Source organism: Odontesthes bonariensis, chromosome 1 (assembly GCF_027942865.1).
Source record: "Odontesthes bonariensis isolate fOdoBon6 chromosome 1, fOdoBon6.hap1, whole genome shotgun sequence".
Lineage (NCBI taxonomy): Eukaryota > Metazoa > Chordata > Actinopteri > Atheriniformes > Atherinopsidae > Odontesthes > Odontesthes bonariensis.
In genome coordinates this window covers 1035095-1055409 of record NC_134506.1, presented here as the reverse complement: position 1 = coordinate 1055409, position 20315 = coordinate 1035095, and the positions used below count along the sequence as shown (strand labels likewise).

The following is a 20315-nucleotide window of genomic DNA, read 5'->3' as shown; positions in this document are numbered from 1 at the left end:
GGGAAACACGAGTTAATGACCACAATAATATCACATATACATAAAGAGAGTAAAGTGAGGAAAGGTGTGACAGATGAGGCCCCCCAGCAGTCTAGGCCTATAGCAGCTTAACTATGGGATGTTTCAGGATCACCTGAGCCATCCCTAACTATAAGCTTTATCAGAAAGGAAAGTTTTAAGCCTGGTCTTAAAAGTGGAAAGGGTGTCTGCTTCCCGGACATTTACTGGCAGCTTATTCCACAATAGAGGGGCCTGATAACTGAAGGCTCTGCCTCCCATTCTACTTTTAGAAACTCTGGGAACCTCAAGTAAACCTGCAGTTTGGGAACGAAGTGCTTTGTTAGGAAAATATCTTACAATGAGATCTTTAAGATATGATGGAGCTCGGTCATTAAGAGCTTTATATGTAAGGAGAAGAATCTTAAATTCTATTCTGAATTTAACAGGGAGCCAATGAAGAGAAGCTAAAACTGGAGAAATATGATCTCTGCTGTTAGTTCTCATCAGAACTCTGGCTGCAGCATTTTGGATCAACTGGAGGCTTTTCAGAGAATATGTGGCACAGCCCAATAATAAAGAATTACAGTAGTCCAATCTTGAAGTAACAAATGCATGAATTAGTTTTTCTGCATCACTCTGAGACAGGATGTTCCTGATTTTAACAATATTACGAAGGTGAAAGAAGGCAGTCCTAGAAACCTGTTTTATATGCGAGTCAAATGATAAGTTCTGGTCAAAAATAACTCCAAGGTTCCTCACTGTAGAACTAGAAGCCAAGGAAATACCATCTAGAGTAACTATATAGCTAGACAATTTCTCCCTGAAACGCTCAGGTCCAAAGATAACGACTTCAGTTTTGTCTGAATTTAGAAGCAGACAGTTCTGAGTCATCCAGGTCTTTATGTCTTTAAGACATGCTTGTAGTCTGACCAACCTATTGGGTTCATCTGGTTTTATAGATAAGTACAGCTGAGTATCATCAGCATAGCAATGGAAATTTATGCCATGCTGTCTAATAATGTTACCTAATGGAAGCATGTATAAAGTAAAAAGAATCGGTCCAAGCACAGAACCCTGAGGAACTCCATGACTTACTCTGGTGTGTGAGGAAGATTCTTCATTTACAAGAACAAACTGAAATCTATCAGATAAATATGACTTAAACCAGCCTAATGCAGTTCCTTTAATCCCAATAACATGTTCAAGTCTCTGTAATAAGATACTGTGATCGACCGTATCAAATGCAGCACTGAGATCCAACAGGACAAGCACAGACACAAGTCCGCTATCAGAGGCTAAGAGGAGATCATTGGTAACTTTCAGCAGTGCAGTTTCTGTGCTATGATGCACTCTGAATCCTGACTGAAACTCTTCAAACAGATTATTTCTGTGTAAGTGATCACAAAGCTGAGCTGCAACTATTTTTTCAAGAACTTTAGACATAAAAGGGAGATTGGATATAGGTCTATAATGAGCCAACACTTCTGAATCAAGAGTAGGTTTTTTAAGTAAAGGTTTAATTACAGCAACCTTAAAAGTCTGAGGTACATATCCTGTCAACAAAGACAGATTGATCAAATCCAATATGGAAGTGTCAATTAATGGGAAAACCTCCTTGAACAGTCTGGTTGGGATTGGGTCTAAAACACAAGTTGATGGTTTAGAAGAGACTATTGCTGTCGTTAGTTCAGAGAGATCAACTGGACAGAAGCCGTCTAAATACAAATCAGGTTCTAAAGATACTTCTAAAGCTGCTGTACTTGATGATACATCACTGATAATAGTGGGAAGGACTCCATCAATCTTCTCTCTGATAGAAACAATTTTATTAATAAAGAAGCTCATGAAATCATCACTGCTGAGAGTTAAAGGAATAACTGGCTCAGCAGAGCTCGGACTCTTAGTCAGCCTGGCTACAGTGCTGAAAAGAAACCTGGGATTATTCTTATTCTCTTCAATCAATGATGAATTATAAGCAGTTCTAGCTTTACGAAGGGCTTTCTTATACATTGTTAAACTATCTTTCCAGACTAACTGAGACTCTTCTAAATTAGAGGAACGCCACTGTCTCTCCAGCTTTCTTGCAGTCTGCTTTAAAGCACGCAGCTGTGAATTATACCAAGGAGCCAGCCTCTTCTGACTGATTACCTTCCTTTTCAGAGGGGCAACATTGTCCAGTGCTGTATGCATTGAAACTATAGTGCTGTCAACAAGAGAGTCAAGTGCTGCTGGAGTAAAGTTTAGGTAGTCGTCCTCTGTCATATCTGCACATGGCAGTGAAGAAAAGGATGATGGAATTAATTCTTTAAATCTGGTTACAGCATCCTCTGATAGACACCTTCTATATGTAAATTTCTTCTCAGAAACTGTATAGTCAAGTAATGTAAACTCAAAGGTTATCAGAAAATGGTCAGATAAGACAGAGTTATGAGGGAACACTGTTAACTGTTCACTCTCAATGCCATAAGTCAGCACAAGATCAAGGGTGTGATTAAGGCAGTGAGTCGGTCTGTGAACACTCTGAGAAAATCCAATAGAGTCCAATATAGAATTAAAGTTCATATTCAGGCAGTCATTTTCAACATCTACATGAATATTAAAGTCACCCACTACAATGACTTTATCTGTACTCAGCACTAACTGGGATAAAAAACTCTGAGAATTCAGACAGGAACTCAGAATAAGGGCCAGGTGGACGATACACAACAACAAACACAAGAGGTTTCTGGGATTTCCACTTTGCGTGGGAAAAACTGAGAATCAGAGATTCAAAAGAGCTCAAACTAATCTTGGGTCTGGGACTGATGAGTAACCCTGATCTGAAGATAGCTGCCACTCCCCCTCCTCTGCCTGTGGTTCCAGGAACGTGAACATTTAAACAGTCAGAGGGAGTTGATTCATTATGCTAACATGATGCTAACATGATGCTAACATGATGCTAACATGATGCTAACATGATCCTCCTGCTGCAGCCAGGTTTCTGTAAGACAAAATATATCAATATGATGATCACAAATCAACTCATTCACTAACAGAGACTTCGAAAGGAGAGATCTGATATTCAGCAAACCACATTTAATAGTTTGATGTTTTTGTTCAGTTAAAGTTTTTGTTTTAATAATTTCTTTTTGCACAAGAGGATTTGCTCCTTTTGTGTTAATTGATTGGGGGGTAGCAGCAGGTGGGAAGCTGCAGAGAAGTGTGTCAGACTACAACTCTGCATCCTGGTCTGAACCCTGGGTTGTCATGTTTTAGGGTGGCAAATAAATTCATCCATATTTCTAGAAATGAGATCCGCTCCTTCCAAAGTGGGATGGATGCCGTCTCTCCTCATCAGATCAGGTTTTCTCCAGAAAGATTGCCAATTATCTCTGTAGCCCACGTTGTTTGCTGGACACCATCTAGACAACCAGCGATTGTAGGACGACATGCGGCTAAACATGTCATCACTGGTCAGATTTGGCAGGGGTCCAGAGAAAACTACGGAGTCCCACATTGTTTTGGCAAAATTACACACCGATGCAACATTCATTTTAGTGACCTCCGATTGGCGTAACCGGGTGTCATTAACGCCGACGTGAATAACTATTTTACCATATTTACGTTTATCCTTAGTCAGCAGTTTTAAATAGGATTCTATGTCGCCCGCTCTGGCCCCTGGAATGCATTCCAGGGGCCAGACATCTATCACTACCCCCTTCTTCTGTAGTTTGTTGACCACCACAGTGCCACAGTTAGCCATCACCTACTCCTCCTATTCAACGTAAGAATGAAAGACCAGGCCATTCCTGACACAACAAGCTACCCAGCTCCTGGTACAACCCATGGTGATTATTTGCTGTGACGACTACAACCTCCTCTGAACGCTACAGATGGTTCAGAAGACGGCTGTGCGCTTATTTTTGTTCTCTTGAAAATAACTCGTCACCTCTCTGTTCACTGAGCAATGCTGGCTACCTGTAGCTGTTCACATCAAATTCAAATCACTAATGGGATCCCACAAAGTGATTTCTGGGTCTGCTCCTATCTAACTCAACAGTCTCATACAGACCCGTGTTACTCCTCTGCTCCTTCGTTCCTCCAGACATTGTTGAGCTGCAACTATTTTAGACATAAAAGGGAGATTGGATATAGGTCTATAATTAGCCAACACTTCTGAATCAAGAGTAGGTTTTTTAAGTAAAGGTTTAATTACAGCAACCTTAAAAGTCTGAGGTACATATCCTGTCAACAAAGACAGATTGATCAAATCCAATACGGAAGTGTCAATTAATGGGAAAACCTCCTTGAACAGTCTGGTTGGGATTGGGTCTAAAACACAAGTTGATGGTTTAGAAGAGACTATTGCTGTTGTTAGATCAGAGAGATCAACTGGGCAGAAGCCGTCTAAATACAAATCAGGTTCTAAAGATACTTCTAAAGCTGTTGTACTTGATGATACATCACTGATAATAGTGGGAAGGACTCCATCAATCTTCTCTCTGATAGAAACAATTTTATTGATGAAGAAGCTCATGAAATCATCACTGCTGAGAGTTAAAGGAATACCTGGCTCAGCAGAGCTCGGACTCTTAGTCAGACTGGCTACAGTGCTGAAAAGAAACCTGGGATTATTCTTATTCTCTTCTATCAATGATGAATAATAAGCAGTTCTAGCTTTACGAAGGGCTTTTTTTTTTATGTTATTAGACTTTCCAGACTAAGCAAGGTTCCTTCAAATTAGTGGATTGCCATTTTCTTTCAGCTTTCTGGTTGTCTGCTACAGCTAATACTGGCAATTGTTCAACCTCAATGCCATACATCAGTACAAGATGAAGGGTATGATTAAGAGAGTGAGTAGGTCTGTGTGCACTTAGAAAATGCAGTTGAATCTATTATAGAACTAAAGAAACTTTTAGGCTGTCTACAGCAGTCGTCTGCCAAACGGAGGGTCAGGGTTTGATTCTAGGCTTCCCTGGATTACATGTAGAAGTGTCCTTGGGCAAGACATACAACCCTAAGTTACCTCCAATGCGTCCGTTAGTGTATGAATGTGTGTGGTAAAGAAAAAAGCACTGTATCGTTCAACACAGTACAGTGTGTGAGGGTGAATGGATGAATGTGGGTGGCTTGTTACGGTAAACTCAGTGGTCAAGTAGAATAGAAAAGTGCTATAGAAGAACAGTCTAAATATGTAAAACAGAAATTACATCCACAACCGGCCCACTTCTCTCAGTATTTGACTGAGCCTTGATGCCACTTTCTGGTTCATTTATTGTGAAATCAACAGTTTGAGTGCAACATTTTTCAGATTTTTCATCTTGGAGATGTTTTCTGTACTTTTCTATGATTATAAGTCTTAACCATAACTACATTTATCAGTGAAACACATTTCGTATATTCTTCCAGTAAAGTTAAATTACTTTCATGGCTTGTAGTTGTTAGTATGTTGCACTTTCAACTGTTCAGAATATGCAGCAAATGAACCCAACATATATTATAAAGGAATTCAATTCAATTTGGTTTACACTGTAAATAGCCCCAATTTACAGCCAAATTCACAACAAGGCACTTTACAGATTAATGAAACAACTGAAGGGTCACACAAAAACTCTATCACTCTGATGCTTTGGTTCATGCTATGTTTTATTCTATATGTTTGCTTAAACAGGCCATGGACACATACACAAGCCTGACACACCACAAAATAACATACAGACCAAGTTATTTGAAGCACTGACTTCAAACCTCCATCTGTATTAACACATGCAGCACTGCAGTCTGATTCCCCAGCCACTGCACAGATGTGCTGTGTGTCACACAGAGGAATATATACCAGAGCAGTGAGGAAAATAGCTGAGATATTTTAGAAATTTCTTCCATGTGTCATGAGTTGCAAAAGTCACTGGCAGGTATCAAACATAATGCTCTCTGAGTGGGATCAGTTTGTTGATAATGGCCTATGTGCTTCTCAGCTCTAAGGAACTGCTTTCATGCAAACTGTATGTGAGTTGTCTTTTTTCACAAGTAATCTTCTCTTCATAATTTACTATCATAGCACACACAATTTACACAGTTTTCCCAGTTATTCCTTTGTTACACAGTCAGGACATTACATACTGACTAAGTGAACTGTAACATAGCAGCTGATCAGATGTATGAGGTAATGTGAAGACTGATTGACAGGGTCAGTAGCCTGCCTACATGCTGGTTGTATGCTGGTTGTTGTTTAAACTTTAAGGCTGGAATGAAATGTATCTGCTGAGCATCAGTGAAGCTCATGTACTGTTTGGACTTAGGGATGTAGACTGTCCAAAAACATGATTACTAGGTTAACTGGTGAGTCTAACTTGATCCTAGGAGTGAAAGTGAATGTGTGCATGGTTGTTTGTCTCCGTGTGGCCCTGTGATAGACTGGCACCCTGTCCAGGCTGTACCCCTCTTCTCACCCAGTGGCAGCTGGAGTAGGCTCTCATAGGGGCCTCTGGACCCCCCGTGACGTTGAATTGGATTAAGCGGGTGTATAAGATGGATGGATTACATTAGTCATAAATGCAGATCATGATAAACCCTTACGACAGGAGTTGTATTGCAGCATCAGAGTCTAACTACCAAAATTTACAGTATTTTAACTTTTTGTACACCAGACTTTCTAATCATCACACACCAATAAATTTGCATCAACATTTTGTTTGATTTCCTTTCACTGGTCGGTCATTCAAAGTGTCCTGACTTGGTCACATTTCTGCAGTGCACCACCTCGCCACAGGGGTCCCCCCAAGGCTCAGTACTGGGACCTCTTCTCTTTGCCATATACACCACCTCACTGGGACAGATCATCCGATCACATGGCTTCTCATACCAATGTTATGCAATGTAATACTCAGCTCTATCTGCCATTCCCACCTGACGACCACACGGTCTCAGCACGAATCTCAGACTGTCTCTCTGACATATCAACATGGATGAAAGCCCTTCACCTCCAACTGAACCTCTCTAAAACTGAACTGCTTGTCTTCCAAACCAAACCAACCATACACCACAGCATCTGCATCCAAACTGAATCCCTATCTCTTGCTCCATCAAAGCTAGAAACTTGGGAGTCATTATTGATGACCAACTAACCTTTAAAGATCATGTTACCTCCGTTGCTCGATCATGCCGCTTTGCATTGCTAAACATAAGAAAGATCAGGCCATACCTAACCCAACACACCACCCAGCTCCTGGTGCAGGCCATGCTCATCTCCCGCCTTGACTACTGCAACGCTCTCCTAACTGCTCTCCCTGCCTGTGCTGTTAAACCTCTGCAGATGGTCCAGAACGCGCCGGCGCCTCTGGTCTTCGGTCAGTCGAAAAGAGTTCACGTCACCCCTCTGTTCATTGAGCTCCACTGGCTACCTTTAGCCGCCCGCATCAAATTCAAGTCACTGATGTTAGCCTACAGAGTCCTTAATGGAACGGCTCCCATCCACTTGAATGCTCTTGCAAAGGGTTATGTCACAACTCGGTCACTCCGGTCGTCATAGGATTGTCGTATAGCAGTGCCTACACCACGCTGAAGATAATCCAGACTCTGTTCATGTGTCGTTCCACGATGGTGGAATGACCTACCGAGCGCTACCAGAACAGGGGCGTCCCTGAATGTCTTCAAGAAAATCTTGAAGACCCAGCTCTTCAGAGAGCATCTCCTATCCTAGCACTGACCCTGTACTTCCCTCTACAATGTCTCAAGCATTTCCACAAATCATCTTCAGCCTCCTGAGACCATTTTTCAGATTCTATTGTGGCTTTACAAAAATATGAACTGATGGTCTGACAAACAACAGAAATGACAGAGAGCCACAGGATAACAACAATGATCTGGCAAGGAGCAACGAAAACCAGGATAATGTGCACTGAGGGATACATTATAGACTGAACCATAAGCGCCGATTCCCAACCCCCTTGGCCCTTTCCCTTGGTCCCTCCCACGGGTGGTGAGCCCGTCGGAAGTTGGCTTTATATAGTTGATCAAAGGATGGGGTGATAAATATTCCTAAATACACAAACCCATTGGGAGACCATTTGAAAGGAAAGGAAGGTACAGTAGTTGTTATTGTTGAAAGAGTACCAAGGGGCATTGCCTCTGATTTAGCCAGGTTGATCTTATAACCAGAGAAACAACTAAATCTATCCATCACATCAATAAGACCTGGTAAAGATGTTTCAGGGTCTGTCAGAAGGATTAGAACATCATCCGCATATAAGGTAATTTTATGACACAGCTGTCCAATCTCTAAACTACTTATTGTGGGTGTCACCCTTATGGCCTCAGTAAGTGGCTCTATGGCCAAAGCAAATAGGAGGTGCGATAAAGGGCAGCCCTGCATCACCCCTCTGTGAGTATTGAAGTAATCAGATCTGAGTCCATTAGTCAAGACTGCTGCCTGTGGTCTAGTATATATAATTTTGACCCATTTTATAAAGTTCTCCCCCAAACCAAATTTACCCAGTGTATACAGTAAGAAAGACCATTCAATTCGGTCAAATGCTTTCTCTGCGTCGAGAGAAAGCACCAGACCATCAATAGACTTCTGTTTAAAAGCTATGACAGCATTCAACAAACGTCTAACATTGGAAGCTGAATTCCGACCCCTTTCAAAACATGTCTGGTCTTCCTTTTACCAATACTTTACCAGTATTGGTAAAAGATTTTCTTAATAAGGGGCCAACATTTTAGAAAGTAGCTTCCTATCAACATTTAGGAGGGCTATGGGCCTGTAAGATCCGAGAGTCAGAACACTTCCCTTTCTTTAAAATGGATATGTTGGCCTCCTTCAATGTCTGTGGGAATTCTCCTGTAGTGAATGAACATATCAAGAAGAGGATCTACAAGAATATTTTGGAACTGTTTATAAACTTCACAACAGAAGCCGTCAGGTCCTGGTGACTCATCTTCAATTTTGTAATGTATTAATAGCTTTGATCACTTCAGTTTTAGTTATGGAACTATTAAGGGCAGTCTTAGGCTCTTCTGACAAATTTGGCAAATCCAATTGAGCAAAGAAGTTTTTGAATTGGCTCTGTATGAATGAATTGGATTATTTTGAAATTAATTAATTGGATTTGATTGGATTATGATTACAATGAATTGAACTCCAATTGGCCTATTGAATTGGACTATATCATTGAAGTGCCTTGAGATGACATTTGTAGTGATTTGGCTCTATATGAATAAACTGAATTGAACTGAAAATGTGTTGTTAATAAAGCCATGGCTGAAACAAAGCCTGGACCCTGCAGTGTCTCTGCGTCTCCCCTGTTGTGGCTGTTATGTGATCCTCCAAAGTTCAAAAGGCACTCTGAACTCTGAACACTGAATGAATGACATGTTATGTAATCCTGATCAAGTCTGTGTTCAGGTCACGTGCACTTCTCTGCGGAATTCAGATTCCCTTGACTGAACCGCTATTTCTGAGATGTTTTTACAGATTTCTCACATGGTGGAAAGCTGCTCATACAGTCTCCCAACCGCCTTCCCTCCCCTGTTGCCTAGCAACCAGTATGATCCTACTTTTTTTGTTTGTTTTACAGCAACAAATGTAAACATCATAGGGGCGGCTGTAGCCCAAGAGGAATAGCAGTCACCTACCAGTTGGAAGGTTGTTGGTTTGACTCCAGGCTTCTCCTTTGGTGAAGTACTAAGGCGTGCTGTGTGAGTGAATGTGGCATGTAGTGTGGAAGCGCTTTGAGTGTTCACCGAGACTAGAAAAGCGCTATCCAAGTACAGTCCATTAATCAGTAATAAGTTTAATTTGATGTGCTCTTCTGGAGATAATGCTGAAATGAAGAAGCCATATTATTAAATGAGAATGATAATGCTGTCATCATGCATCACGTGAAGATAACTGCTGCTCTATTCAAAGCTGTTTTCTGAGCAAATCTGTGATTACTTCATTCCAACAGTTATTATTAGCCGATTAATCGACCCTCTCAGTTGAAGTGTAGTTCAGACAGAAGACTGTGTGCTCGTTACTACGGGAGGTATGTGACATACTGTGTGTGGGGAGGCGCTGATTTGGAGGACCCTTGTACTGGTTGTGTGTAACATATGAGCTGACAGCATAGGGTCACAGATGCTGGGCGACTGGATGATCCGTGAGTCTCATCTCTGTAGAAATACAGCACCAGAAAGCCTTTGTCTTGCTGTTCTTTTAAATGCCTTGTCTTTATGTAAAGCACATTGAGTTGCCTGATGTATGAAATGCGCTGTATAAATAAAGATGCCTTGCCTTGCCTTGCTTTGTCTTGTTTGTCAGAGCGAGTGTCACTAAGGTAACAAAATGTTTTTGTTTTGCTTGAAATAAAATAGAACAGATTTAGTGTTGACGGAGCTCTTTCAGTGCTTTACGTTACAACTCTTTTTTTATGATGTATTTCAGCATGAGCCAACTCGTGAGGACTGAAATCATGTGAAGAAAAAATGTTAATGTTATCATGTTGAGACTCACTTCATGTGCTGAAGTGCTGTGTGTGTGTGTGTGTGTGTGTGTGTGTGTGTGTGTGTGTGTGTGTGTGTGTGTGGTGGTACATGTGTCGACAGGCCAGTGAAACAGATGATTTGACGAATGAAATGACAACAATGTAGTGGAAGGTGTTCAGTGGCTGCTGCTGCTGCATATTTGCAGGTCAGAGTGAAGGTGCAGTAGCATAATTATCTGTATTTGAGGTGAAATGGTTGTTGAGGAACATCTGGAAGCTGGTCTTCAGATGGAAAGCACCAGGTGTGTGGTGGACAAGTTTGCAGGGCTGAACATACAGGTATTTGTGCTTTTTTAATGCTTTACTGCTTTACATGTTTGCATGTTGGAAAGAGAGATGTCGGTTGTTTCAGAAGTCTTAGTGATTATCTGCAGAGGCAATGTAAGTTAGTGCAATTTCATGACATGTTTTAACAACAAATGCTGTCAATAAATCACCAGCCACATCTTATATCATTCTTTGATTAAACATAAAAAGTAAAAATGACAAAAAAAAACATTTAAGTCAAAATTGAAATGATGTGAACCTTCAGTTTACACTGTACTTGGGTGATCTGAATTTCTCTACAACATCCTGTGGCTTAGACTTTCTGTTTTTGGCCCATTTCTTATTGATAAGTTTGGTGAGAAATGAATAGATTTAGTATCTGTTTTGCATGAACTGGTGAAGCAGTTAGAAACATGTACCAGCTGGCACCTCTGACACGGTGTGTGTCTGTATGCCTGCTTGCCTGGCTTGATATTATATATCTGCTTGTGTGTGTGCTGTAGTGCTGACATTGACATCAGTTAGAGCCAGGTACTGAGGCTGATGAAGGAGCATGTCATTGTCAGATGTTCCTCTCTGCTATCTTCTATAGGTCAGAGGGATGGCGGCACAGAAATCAGTGTAGATACAGTCATGGCTGGATTAACAGGACACCTCTACCTTCATTCTACTGTTAAGATGGCAGTTTGCAATAGCTGCTGAAAGAACCAGAAGTTCCAGGTGAGGCTGATGGCCACCAGGGGAAATTTGTTTTTGCACAGCAGACAGCATAGAAGCTTTGTGTTGGTGAAACCTGAAAGCTAACAGGAGGTTTTCCTTTTGGATTATAATCGTGAAAAGGAAAGATTGTAAAAGTTCAAGCATGAATCAGCACTATAGGTAAAGCTGAGTTAGGGTTAGGGTGAGGGCTCTGTAATTCTAACCCTCATCCATTGCCCAGATTTGTCTCTCGATTAGGTTGAAATTTGTTCTTTAACAAGCATGAAACCCTAAAGATTATTTTCAAAGATTATTCTTTATTAAAGCCAATCACATTTCTACAAGTTTGGGGTTTTGCTTTGTTTTGTGCAGCATAAAAAATGTAATGAGGACATCATCTGATGATGAACTAAATGTATCTTTGGAGCTGAAAAACATCTCTTTTAAACATTTAAATTTTTTCAAAGGGAAACTTGGTTCCATTGAATATGTAGTATTCACCTTCTTTTCCGCTCTCTTCTGCGAATGGGAGCTCTATCCTGAAACTGAGAACACAAAACGCAACCAAGTACAACCATGACACCACCAGGTGTTCCCTGATTTCCTTTTTCCCGGGGAAGTGATTTTTTTCTCTCTGGGGTTTCACTATTGAGGTCTTTGAATCACACTTAGTTTGACCTCTCCCTTAAAAATGCGGTCAGGGTTTCCCAAGGATCATGCCCCTGACAACGTAGTTCTCAGGACTATGGTGGTACTCAGAACCCTCCACCACATTAAGGTGGTTAAGGACATACAGAGATCTGTGGGCTTTTATTGGATTGAGAGTTAGGTTTGACTTGCAGCTAGATAGAGGGCTGCTCTGCACCTTTCCATTTTTACAAGTTCACATATTTTGCATATTTGATCAAGAGAGTACAATAAAAGTACTTTCTGCACTCAGTAGACTCAGTAGCATGAAGTAGGCCTTCATGTAACTTGGAGTTAGTGGAATTGAGTAGAATATTACTTCATTAATACACAAAGGGAAATTATACTGTTGTAGCGTAATAATGAAGGATCGATGTTTTGCATAAATAGAATAAATAAAAACAATAGTAACATAAAATTGTTTACATTAAACAGAGGAGCAATTCAATTGCCTTCAATTCAATTCAATTCAGTTTATTCATATAGCGCCAAATTATAAAACAAACGTCATCTCAAGGCACTTAAATAATACAGTCCAATTCAAGCCAATTGGAGTTCAATTCATTGTAATCATAATCCAATTAAATCCTATGAATTAAATTCAAAATAATCCAGTAGAGCCAATTCAAAAACTATTTCCTAGCTAAGGAAACCAACAGATTGCACTGAAACATGTCTTCAGTCCAATCTCCCGTCCTGAGCGTGCCTGAGGCGACTGTGGAGAGAAACGACTCCCTTTGAACAGGAAGAAACCTCTGGCAGAACCAGAACCAGGAAGGGTGGCCATCAGAACCAGAACCAGGAAGGGTGGCCATCAGAACCAGAACCAGGAAGGGTGGCACTCCGCCTCCACCAGCTGGGGTTTGAGAGGACAGAAGAGAGGGGACAACAAACACTGTAACACCATTCAAAGGATACCTGTTGGAACAGGGAAACACCAGTTAATGACCACAATAATGTCACATATACATAATGTCATTTGAGAAATTAAACGGGGGAAAACAGAGTAAAGTGAGGTGTAGGAGCCATTCTTGGTATTTGATTTGGTATTTGTTTTTGGTTTGACATGTGGTTTGTTGTCATTTGGGTTTTTGGAATTGTGACACCTCCTGGAGGACATTTGTACCTGCATGTTGGAATTTGTTTAACCTGGCTGGTGATTCACCTGGCTTATTTGGCCCAGGTGAATAATCAGGCCACAGCTTTGGAACAAAGAGAGCTCTCAGTGAGCATTAGGCTTTTGGAAAGGAACAAAGACGCCAGCAGGCAAATGATTTTCAATGTAGCATATTTATTTGTGTTGTTTTCTGGACGGTTTTTTTTGTTTATGGAAACTTGGAAAATGGAAACATTTATGATTTAGTGATGGACTTTGAAACTGGAAGAATCTTGAGTTTGGAACAATGGAATAAAACCGTTTGTAAACAATTGAAATCACCTTTGGCGTCACGATGCAAGTGCTGATAAGAGGACACTACATAGTTTGAAAATCATTCTGCATTGGAAGCATAGTTTGGACATACTCTTGCGTTTGGACTGGAACCTGGATTCATGAACTTTTTCTGTGGAATCATTGGAAATTGGAAACTTGAGTTTGGAAGATTGGATTAATTGACTAGCAGAACTGGACTGCAAACATTTCACTTTCATTTGGATATCCTCTTCAAAGACAAAGACTGCACTCATCTCTTGCAACGGTGGAGTGAGTATAAAAAAAAAGCATTGCACACAAACGGGCCGCCGTGCTCGCAAAGACTTTGCGCTTTAAGTTTGGAACATTGCCATATTTGAGTTTGGGACTTACAGAAACATTGAACTGATTTAGAACCCTTTTGAGTTGATTATAAAGTGAATACCTTTTTGAGTTTGAATTGAAAATGGCAGAGACAGTAGAAGAGGAACCGAACACAGAAGAAGAGAACTTAGTAGAGCGGCAGCACATGGAAGCCGAAAGGAAACTTTTACAGTTAATAGGCAGCCGTAGGGGAAAACTTGGATACTTGACAAAGAAAAGAAACAAAATTGACGCTTTAATTACGGCTGGAGAAGACAAGGAAAATGTGCTAAAGCAAATTGACAGTCTTGAAAGAAGCTTTAATGAGTTTAAAGAGTTACAAGACACAGTGCAAAGTTTGATGAAGGATGAATACGAGAGAGAGGCTGATCAAGCTGATTGGTTTATCCCGAAATATACCAGTTTCAGCACATTTCTGGAAGACGTTATGAAATGGGCAATGAGCAGCGAAGAAGTAGTTCTACAGGAGGGAGAAGATCTGGTAGTCCCAGAAGACAGCGTATCTCAAACTGGCCGAAAGGCAATGAGCAAAGCCCCTAGTGAATATGGGAGTGTTACATCCAGACAGCCATCTAACGCGCAAGTAGTGGCAGACTGGCAGCGCGCAGAGGCAGACTGCGCAGCATTGAAAGCAAAAAGTAAAGCGTTAAATGAAAAGTTACAACTGGACATTGAGGAGGTCAGGTTAAAGGCACGCAAAGAAAAACTTGAAATGGAAACTGAGCTGGCTGCCACACAAGCAAAGGCAAAGGCATTGCGTGAGTCGGAGGAAAGACGGTCACTGATTGGCACCTATCCATACGATACACCGACCGAATATAAAATTCCCACAACAGCGCAGAGGCCAGTGAAACCACCAGCTCAGACACCAATAACTCCCCAAAGTCAAACAACTCATGAACAAAGGTCTGTTCCTGCTGCTGATGGCAACAAACAAATTGCTGATGTTTTGAAAAGGCAGACGGAAATAACTGAATTACTTGTTAAACAACAAACACTGTCTTTGTTGCCAGATAGGAATGTCCCAATTTTTGATGGCGATGCACTTGAATTTAGAACGTTCATCAAGGCATTCGAACAGTGTGTAGAAAGGCATGCAGCTAGCTTGGCAGACTGTCTTTACTACCTACAGCAATATACCAAGGGCCAACCTAGAGATCTTGTAAGCAGTTTCTTGCACATGGACCCAAATGTAGGCTTCAAAGAAGCAAAAAGGCAACTGGAAAAACAGTTTGGAAACCGCCACAAGATAGCATCTGCTTTCATGTCCAAAGCATTAAATTGGCCAGACATAAAACCTGAAGATGGCAATGGGCTGAGGTCTTATGCTCTGTTTTTAAACAGCTGCTACCATACCATGCAGGACATAGATGGCCTAAAGGAATTGGAGAACTCCACCAACCTCAGACAATTAGTGTCTAAACTCCCCTACAGAATGAGAGACAAATGGCGTGGGCATGTGAGTGCCTTACATGACAAAGACCAACAAGTGACATTTAAAGACCTAGGGGACTTTGTTGACAAGCAGTGCAGGGCAATGCTAGACCCGGTTTTTGGAGACATAAGTAGCACAGTGGATGCTAAAAGGGCCCCTAGAACAAAACAAACTGTGACCAGCAAATCCAATGCCAGATCCAGCTTTGCAACCACCGTCGATCATGTACCTGCCAACAACAATGACCCACCTGGACATAAGCAAAAAACAAACAAGAGTGCATTCAACAAGCCATGTTTATTCTGTGGAAAGAATCATACATTTGAAAACTGCCAGCTGTTTGCAAGAAAACAAAACAATGAAAGAATTCAATTCTTAAAAACAAATGGAATGTGCTTTGGATGCTTGGAGAAAGGACACATGAGTAAGACGTGCTCCAATAGAATGACTTGTGACAAATGTTCGCTCTCTCACCCAACTGTTCTGCATATCCACACAGGAAAGCCAAAGGATGACGGACAAGCGGATCATGCCTTACCTGCAACAAGTGCACTGGTGTCTTTGGGAAAAGACCACCTGCAGGACAGTGAGTCACAATGCACCTTAGCCATAGTCTCCGTAAAGGTCAAAGTTGTCAATTCAGAACAATTTGTACATACTTACGACTTTTTAGATCCAGGTAGCTCCTCCACGTTCTGCACTGATTCCCTGAAAAGAAAGTTAAACACCTGTGGAAAAAACTGCACAATTCTACTGCAAACCATGGGACAGGAGAAGCCTGTCAACAGTAGTGTAGTCACCGGCCTAGAGGTCAGCAGTATGGAGGAGCACAAGTTTCACAAGCTCCCAGACGTTTACCCACAACCAAAATTGCCAGTGTCAAAACAGCACATACCCAAACAAGTCAAACTGTCACAACTGGATGCTGAAATAGAATTGTTAATTGGAACAAATGCTGCCAAACTCATGGAACCCTGGAAAGTCATTAACAGTAGAGGTTGTTGGTAAACCAATACCATCACGATTTCCCAGAGAAAGAACCTGAGGAGAAAACCGAAATGTCAATAGCAGACAAACAATTCATGTCGAACATGGAAAAATCAAAAGAATAGAAAAATGGCCATTACTACTTACCTTTCCCCTTGAAGGAGGAGAATGTTAACATGCCAAAAAATTACCAGCAGGCACAGCAACGCGTTTTTTCCCTGAAAAGAAAATTAGAGAAAAATGCAGAGCATCACTCTGAATACACAGCCTTCCTACAGGGAGTGATTGAAAGTGGCTATGCAGAAATGGTGCCAGATGATGAGCTGAACAAGGAAAGCGGAACAGTCTGGTTTCTTCCACACCACGCTGTACATCATCCCAAAAAGGGCACTCTGCGTGTAGTTTTCGACTGCTCAGCATCCTTTCAACGAACATCTTTGAATAGTGCACTGATTCAAGGCCCAAACCTCACTAGCAACCTGGTGGGTGTTCTCCTGCGTTTCCGCCAAGAGCCTGTTGCATTAATGGCGGACATAGCAAGCATGTTCCACCAGGTGAGGGTAGCTGAGAAACATGTCAACCTCTTGCGCTTTCTATGGTGGCCAAATGGTGACACAAATCAGCCACTCAGACAGTACAGAATGACCGTGCACATATTTGGTGCAACATCTTCACCAAGCTGTGCCAGTTTCGCACTCAGACAGACAGCAGAGGACTTCAAAGATCTGTTTTCTGTGGAAGCAATGGAAACGATCAAGTCCAATTTTTATGTTGACGACTGCTTAAAATCAGTGGCAACCGAGAATGATGCAATGTCCTTGTGCAAGGAGCTAGAAACTGCATGTGCAATGGGAGGCTTCCGCTTGCACAAATGGATATGCAATAACAGAAATGTTCTTATGTCCATTCCACAGGCAGACAGAGCACAACAAGTGAAAGATCTTGACCTGGAAAAAAGTGAATTGCCTGTGGAGAGAAGTCTTGGAATTCAGTGGCATGTGGAAAAGGATGAACTGACCTTTTCTGTGAGCCTAAAGAATCAGCCATGCACAAGACGAGGTATACTTTCTGTAATAGCATCTGTATATGATCCTCTTGGCTTCATCTGCCCATTCGTCCTTACAGCTAAAAACATCCTGCAGGACCTGTGCAAACAAAACCATGCCTGGGATAAAGACCTACCAGCGCACCATGTGCAGATGTGGCAGGAGTGGCTGACTGGACTGAGACACATTGGAGAGCTTGCAGTCACCCGGTGCATGAAGCCTGCGCACTTCGGTCAGGTAACCTCTGCACAATTACACCTCTTCAGTGATGCCTCAGAAAGTGGATATGGTTGTGTCTCCTACCTCCGTCTTGAGAATGCAAACCAGGAAGTACACGTCTCCTTTGTCATGGGGAAGTCACGTGTAGCACCCCTGAAGCAAATGACCATACCAAGACTGGAGCTTACTGCAGCAATGCTCGCAGTTAGAGTAGACAAGCTAATTAGAACAGAGTTGCAGCTCACACTGGAAAGTTCAGTGTTCTGGACCGACAGCACAGCAGTGCTAAAATACATAACAAATGACAACAAAAGGTACAAAACATTTGTGGCCAATAGGGTGCACACGATAAGAGAAATGACCGAAGTTAAACAGTGGAGACACATTGAGACAAAACTCAACCCAGCAGACTGTGCATCTCGTGGTTGTAAAGCCATTGCACTTACCCAGTCCACCACATGGCTTAGTGGCCCACACTTTCTTAGGAAACAAAATTCTGAATGGCCAAAGTCTGATATTGACACACAGACATGTAACGATGGTGATGTTGAGGTGAAGAGAGATGTTGTAGTCATGGCATCCACAACCAACCAGAACCCAACCCACGATTTCATTCATCACCACTCAAATTGGAACAAACTTAAGAGAGCGGTCACATGGCTACTGAAGCTAAAAGACCTACTGTTGAGTCTAAGTCAGAAAAGAAAGGAAATACTTACCGGGATTAGTCCCACACCTGAAAGGGGAGACCTGTTGGAAAGAAAAATGAAGACAGTGAAAAAATGCATAATCACACAACCTGTGACCTTGATTGACCTTAAAAGAGCAGAAAATGCAATCATCCACTACACCCAACTGGAAGCGTTTCCTGAGGAAATGGAAGCCCTGCAAAGGAAAAATGCACACCTAAGCCGAAAGAGCCACATTCGCATGCTCGATCCTATACTGCAAAATGGACTGCTGCTTACAGGAGGAAGGCTGAGCAGAATGGCCATGCCGGAACGTCAGAAACATCCAGTCATCCTCCCAAAGGACCACCATGTGTCCAAAGTGATACTAAGAAACATTCATGAACAACTAGGACACTGTGGACGGAATCACATGCTGGCCAGATTAAGACAGCAGTACTGGATACCAGCAGCAAACGCTCTGGCCAGAAAAATCCGATCTGAGTGCGTGTTCTGTAGAAGACAGCATGCACGCTTAGGAGAGCAAAAGATGGCAGACCTGCCAAAGGACAGAGTGACACCTGACTTACCACCTTTCACCTATGTAGGAGCTGATTACTTTGGCCCAATAATGGTAAAAAGGGGACGAAGCGAAGTTAAAAGGTATGGCGTTATATTCACATGCCTCACAACTAGAGCAGTGCACTTAGAAATAGCAAATTCCCTTGACACTGACTCGTGCATACACGCAATTCGTAGGTTTGTCAGCAGAAGAGGTCAGGTTCTGCAGATAAGATCAGACAACGGAACAAATTTGATTTCCGCCGACCGTGAGCTTCGAAACGCCATAGAAGAATGGAACAAAAGCCACAAACTACACGTTGCTCTACAGCAGAAGGGCATTGAATGGGTCTACAACCCACCTGCCGCCTCACATTATGGAGGAGTCTGGGAAAGGTTAATAAAACAAGTGAAACTAGCACTCGTGGCCTTAACCAAAGCCCAAACACTGGATGACGAGTCCCTTCATACGTTCCTTTGCGAAGTAGAGGCAATCATTAATAGTCGCCCACTTACCACCATCTCAGATAGTTCTGATGACCTTGAACCCTTAACACCCAACCACCTTTTACTTCTTAAAGGTCAGCCCACATTATCACCTGGGTTGTTTCAGAAATCAGACACATACAGTAGACGCAGATGGAAACAAGTACAATACTTGGCTGACACATTCTGGAAGCGATGGGTTAGGGAGTATCTTCCAACCTTACAAGCAAGACAAAAATGGTTAAGAATAAAACGCAATTACATGTGTGGGGATGTTGTGTTAATTGCCGACCCTACAGCCCCTAGGGCATCTTGGATGTTGGGGAGGGTTATTGACACAAAGAAGGATTCAAAGGGGGTGGTACGTAGTGTAACACTGAAAACTAAGACGAGTGTCTTAGAGCGACCAATTACAAAGGTCTGTTTGTTGTTGGAGAATGACGTATGAATCAATGAGTGACACTGTGATATATGAACAGGTACTTTGAATTACTGTTTTGTGTGAATCTCACATACACTGATGGTTCCAGTCTTCACATGCGCACACATGGACCATGGACTATCCGTGCACACATGAGCGTCGTATCCATACACAGACACTATGCACAACATACACCACTTTATGGACTCTTGAGTGAGCAATGCCTGCAATGGCAAACGGACTCTATGGACTGAACACTGCAATGATTTTGAGAAAAAAAAAAAAAAAAAGGGTACATCTTCTGATGCCTTTATTTGTGAATGATGATGTGAATTATGATTGATTGAATTGACTTGTGTATATATGGCTCCTTAGTTTATTTGGTTTGTTATTGTACCTGTCCTTAGCCAGTAGCAATAAGGGGGGTGATGTGTAGGAGCCATTCTTGGTATTTGATTTGGTATTTGTTTTTGGTTTGACATGTGGTTTGTTGTCATTTGGGTTTTTGGAATTGTGACACCTGCTGGAGGACATTTGTACCT

The 20315-nt window shown here is 41.8% G+C and overlaps 1 protein-coding gene across 3 annotated transcripts in view; it reads left to right on the top strand.

Moving 5' to 3' along the window:
• Positions 1-20315, top strand: part of cemip (cell migration inducing hyaluronidase 1) — a 259435-nt gene that overhangs the window by 9396 nt on the left and 229724 nt on the right. Inside the window, exon 1 of one of the 3 annotated variants that reach the window (XM_075452260.1) lies at positions 10613-10781. The exons of the other annotated variants lie outside the window; for them this stretch is intronic. The gene's annotated coding sequence lies outside the window, so the exon portion shown is untranslated. Of the gene's footprint in view, positions 1-10612; positions 10782-20315 lie in introns of those variants that run through there. 3 annotated transcript variants of the gene reach the window in all.